The sequence below is a fragment of the Astyanax mexicanus genome, chromosome 13 (assembly GCF_023375975.1).
Source record: "Astyanax mexicanus isolate ESR-SI-001 chromosome 13, AstMex3_surface, whole genome shotgun sequence".
NCBI classification, from domain to species: domain Eukaryota; kingdom Metazoa; phylum Chordata; class Actinopteri; order Characiformes; family Acestrorhamphidae; genus Astyanax; species Astyanax mexicanus.
This window is the reverse complement of record NC_064420.1, coordinates 7,643,813-7,649,619: the sequence shown is the minus strand read 5'-3', so window position 1 is coordinate 7,649,619 and position 5,807 is coordinate 7,643,813.

Below are 5,807 nucleotides of genomic sequence, written 5' to 3'. Positions count from 1 at the left end.
CCCGTTTCCTTTTTTGGAGCGGTATGAGGTATTTTAGAAATAGTTGGTGTCAGAAACGGGCCAAAGAGTCTAAAAGCGGAGAGAGTGTGCATTTCTAGCGCAGAAAAACGGGGCAAATAGTCTAAAAGGGAGGAGAGTGCGCATTTGTAGCGCAGAAAAACGGGGCAAAGAGTCTAAAAGCGGAGAGAGTGCGCATTTCTAGCACAGAAAAACGGGGCAAAGACTCTAAAAGCGGAGAGGGTGCGCATTTCGAGCGCAGAAAAACGGGGCAAAAGAATGTAAAAGCGGAGAGGGTGCACATTTCTAGCGCAGAAAAACGGGGCAAAAGAATGTAAAAGCGGAGAGAGTGCGCATTTCTAGCGCAGAAAAACGTGGCAAAAGATTCTAAAAGCGGAGAGGGTGAGCATTTCTAGCACAGAAAAAGGGCCAAAGAGTCTAAAGGTTGCCGTAATTAAGGAGTTTAATATTAAGAGACATCATGAAATGAAACATCAATTTGAAAAATCTTAGATTACACAACACTGTCAAAGATAAAGATACTAAGTCAAGTAAAATGGTGTGTAAATGAAATAATCAGGAAAATGTATTATTTAAAGTGGTATATTTCATTATTTGTTTGATTACAGAGTCTGTGGCCCGTGACTTCAAATATATTTCTCCTTCTGGCCCCCAACAAAAAAGTTTGGACACCCCTGCTTTATAGTCTTTGTATCCATTATATCCATTAAAGTCTTTATATTCCTTAAAACCTGTATGTCCCTTATTGCCTTTATGTCCTTTAAAGTTCTCTGCTAAATCCACTTTTTCCTGAGTGATGCTGAGAGTCTGACGTTAAGTAAAGTTTAAGGATTAACTTTACCTAGAACTCAGTGCTATATCTTTACAACTAAGGCTGTGTCTTTGAAAACATTTGGTCTTTTGAGCTTTAATATTGATTGTAGGGGGGAGGGGGGAGGCCAAATGCATTCTCTGCTGCAGTGCTGTTTGCAGTGATATGTTTGCATGTATGAATATTAATGAGCAAGAGACGAAACCCTGTCTTTTTTCAGAGACCACTAATTCTGTGAAATAAAGGTTAAATAGAGACTTTTTTTTTTTTTTTTTTTTTTTTTACAAAAAACAGCTCACATGGCATTTATTCATTCATATGAACAAAAAAACAATGGAATGAGACCTTTAGTAGATTACTAGATTTAGTAGATAAATTATAATGGTAGAATAGCTAGCTAGCATAGCAGAGAAGCTGTGCCACCTTCGTCACAACTGAAGTTAAGAACGTTAGCCTATTGCAATGTCATTAAATACAATAAGCAATCTGCACTAACTGTTCTAATTAATTATTAGCACTGACCGCCAGGCACGTAGCTAGCTAGCTAACTAACATAAACATTATGCATATTGTTGCTAGCCTACCAGCAGCTAAATTACACCATTTGTACAGGACAGCAGTAAGTGGATTTTTACACTTGATCAATTAGGCCTTCCTGTACAGAACTGTGGTAAAGTTAGTTTTATTTTTGACATTGGTGAAGATTTGGAATTCCGGACTATCTCGCCCTTAATCAAACCGTAGTTTTCACTGTAGTTGTGGTTTCTTGCTCTAATAATGGAACACAACAAACTACAACCACAGTTTTTATTGAAGACTGTATGTATGACCATGGCACCATTACCGACCACAGCAAAAAACAAACAAATCTATTAAACTTTTCCAAATGTGATTTCATTATTTCAAAAAATCATTCATTTTCCAAACATATATGTCTTACATATTATAAGCCTTATTTTTTTTATTTGTCAATTAATTTATATTTGATACAAATTTTATAGTCAAACAAATGCACTAAACTCAGCTATCAATGGACAAAATAGTCTCAATTTATATTCCTCATATATTACAAGACATACAAAACTCTGCTGTCTGACCACTACCCTCCTCCCACCTCCCTTCCCCTCCCGGAGACAGTTCATTCCCAAGAGTTTGTGGAACACACGTGTTCGAACTTCACAGACCAGAAACTGCTGTTATTGTCTGCGAATTAGTGAAGTGGGAAGGCATTTACATGTCTGAAAATCTGTTTTTTTTTTCATGCATTGATGTTTCCTTGTTGAATCAATGCCACGAAAGATTAAGGCAGTTCTGAAGGCAAAAGGGGTCCAACCCAGTACTAATAATTTGATAAGTTCACAAACCACAGAGCAAATTCTGATTAAAGTTCTGATTTCTACACCATTTTGGCGATATTATATGACCATACAGGTGAGGAAAATCCCGTTTTCAGCTGTTTTTAACTCACCTACTCTAAAGTACGGCTCTGCTGTACTGTGATTGGCTGGGAAGTCCGTGAACCACTGCCTGTCACATGATCTCCAGGGCGTGATGTGATTGTCCCGGTGTGTGTCCCGGATGTTTACACTGAATTTTAAACGTTGTATTTTAGCAGTAAATTTGACAGGTCGAATTTTAAAAACTTTTTTGCTTTTTATTTTCTTTACATTGAAATAAAACAAGTGAAAATTATATATTGAAAAATGCAAGTGTTTAACTTAGAGGCAAAAAAATCACATGCAATAATTCAATGCACAAGAATTCAGTGCTAGAAATTCAAGTGCTTTCAAATAGCAAAATCTGGTGAGACTGTTTTACTTCCATAATTTACTATTGAGAATAAATTACATATTTGTCCTTTAAAGACCTTGCTTTTGCCGGTGTCACTAAAATATGCACAAGAAACAGTGTCTGTGATTATACCGTTTTTGTTTCTGAGCTAATAAATCTGCATTATAGTTTTGTTTTCTAATGATATCAATGGTATCAGAAAATAGTACATTTAAATGGTTTCATTTGCATATTATTTGCATACAATTGCAATTTAGATTAGACATACAAATTAGTTGTATGAACAGGATAACTGTCTTTAGTGTAATATCATATGTCCCTTTACAATTACATTTGGTCACATCTAAAACACATTTTTAGTAATAATTCATATATTTATTTATAATACATTTTAAAATAAATTATCAAATTGATCCAAATTATTATATAAACTGCCCATTCAAATAAATATCTTTAAACATTGTATTAATATTATTTTATACCAGCTATTTTGATTTTACATAATGTTACAGATTTAAAGCAGCTCTTATATGAGCCTTTCACAGACAACTATTACACACTGCATTATGTTAATTTTGATATTATCTTTATTTCCTAATTTTTACAGTGTACAGTGGACCTAAGCCTTATAATTGTATATTTATAAAATTATACTTATTATTATACTTATTATACTATTTTGGTTTTCTTTATTTCTAAATGGAGTTGACTGTATTTGTGTTTGTTTGGTCGCAATAAACTCCACAGTGTACTGCGCGCGCTCTCCCCACACGGGAAGACGCCACCACGGCCAAATCTGCACACTGTATTATCCAACTGTCTGTAACACTACAGCATTAATCAGCAGGTTATAAATATATCTATCTTTACAGCAGCTCTGGAACAGCGGAAAATGCTCCTTTCCGTCCAAGCTGCTTGTCGTAGTGTGCATAAAAATCGTTTGCTCAAAATAAATAAATCCTGAGCACGAATTGCAAATCGCTCACTCGAATTAAAGAAATCGCCGTTCCCGTTCATTCAATGAAAATGAAGCCAAAATCTTCCACCATGTTGTCGATCCTGATACCTGATTCTGCGCAGTAGAGACCAGAGGAGGGAGAAAGACTGTGGAGAGACAGCCTACTAATTTAAATAACCCCGCCCCTGAGGGCTGCCTCGAGGTCACAGGCTGCAGAGCGGAGCGGAGCTGACGGTCTGTTATTGGTCCCGCCCATAACCAGCCTTTTTACAATAACCACACCATTTTGAATAGAGCTGAATAACGTTTTTAAAAACATTTTTAAAAAATTCTGTGGGGATATAAAAAAATGGACAATATAAGCAGAGGTTACACTAGTCTTTATGTAACATTTAAATAAAGGAGGTAGAATTACAGTATATTAGAAAAAAACGTGATTGAAAGTTGTCTGTTTTGCCATTGAATCCTATGGGGATGGGTGGGGTTACACAGCTTTCTGAAACCGAACAGCAGGGGGGCGCCCGACCTGTGATGGCTTCAGTTTTGAGAGACGATGCTCTGTCCAGCTATACACAGTCTATGGTTCACACAGTTTGTCGCTGCATTTAACTCTTAACCTGTCGTTGCCTGGGAGCCCCAACACCAGCCAGCTTCAAGTATGTATTGCTGCAGACTGAAGCACCTCCAAAGAGGAGGGGCTTACCTCCAAATGGGAGGTCCACAGCTCCAAAGGGGAGGGGCTTACCTCCAAGTGGGAAGTCCACCAACAGTATACAGCTCGAGACTGGGAGCGCGTTTGTGCGCGAGACCTCTCTCACCACGGCTCCGGCGAATGTCATAATAAAAGTCTTCCGTGATTATTATTACTATTATTCTATTACATCAAAGTTAATGTTATATAGAATGTACTATCATATTATAATATATAAAAGTCTACATCGTAAGGCAGGGAGACCTCACTCAACACAGCTCCATTTCTCTGCCGAATGCCACAAAAAAAGTCCTCTGTGATTAAAAGGCTCATGGATGTCAATAAATATATTACTCAACAATTAATGATTATTTATATTTCTTAAATGTCAATATAATAAAATACGTGTAGTGTGTATGTATTTATAATATTATTGGCTATGAATAAACAACTGCCTTTATTATTTAGATCTTTACTATTTCATAATTTGATTTCACAGCATGGCAAAAGTTTAAACGTTTTAAATAAATAAAATGTGGTTGCAATGTGCACAACATGCTTTTAGACTCTTAGAAAATGCATTTTTAAATAAATAAACATTTAATAAACGAAATAGATGAATTAACTAACCTTTAGGGTTATTTACAAGCACAAAACGTCGTGAAAAACACCATAACGCATAACACCAAGCACCATCCTACTTGGAGGTAGGCTCCGCCTGTTTGGAGGTATGTTCCTCCCCTTTGGAGGTCCTCCAGGCTGCAGCTATACCCTTCTCGCCAGCTTGGGGTCCCAAGCAATTGCTTGGTTTGCTTGCCCAATTGCAACAGGCCTGCTCTCGAAGCTGATTCCACCAGAGGATACACCACAGCCAGGAAAGATTTAAAGATTTTGAAGTGCCACTACTGCTGCCGCCCCCGTAAAAGCACCTGAGCAAACTTTATTTTTTATTCATTGCTGATTAATTAATTGTTTTTGTTTAACTGTGTATGTGCAGAAATAATGAAACTTTATTAAACAACACTTAAATTACTGTAGTATAGTCAATTTATTATAAACAAATAAAAAACAGATGCCAATATGTATTGGCAAATATATCAAGAAAAGTAGGAAATGTTTTATTTTCTCTGCTGGAGAAGGAGGAGAGAACCAGTAGCAAAAGTTTCTGAACACATCCAATAGTTGATTACAACGAAGGGAGGACTAGGAGAAGAGCAGTAGGAAGGGAGAGGGAGGAGAGGAGCACTAGGAAGGGAGAACAGGGAAAGGAGAGGAGCAGTAGAAAGGGAGAACAGAGAAAGGAGAGAAGCAATAGAAAAAGATGGAAGAAAGAGAAGGAGAAACACTTTCATATATTTGCTGAATGTTTGGAGCAGCTGTGATTGGCTGGACAGTATTAGGGTGAGCTAAAAGCGAGCGCTGTGATTGGCTCAAGTTATCAGTAGTCAACATCATATTAAAAGGGACCAGCTGTCCCATTTCCACAATTACAGTTTCCTTCTCTCCATTCCTCCTCCTCTTCTCCTCCCCTCGATTCC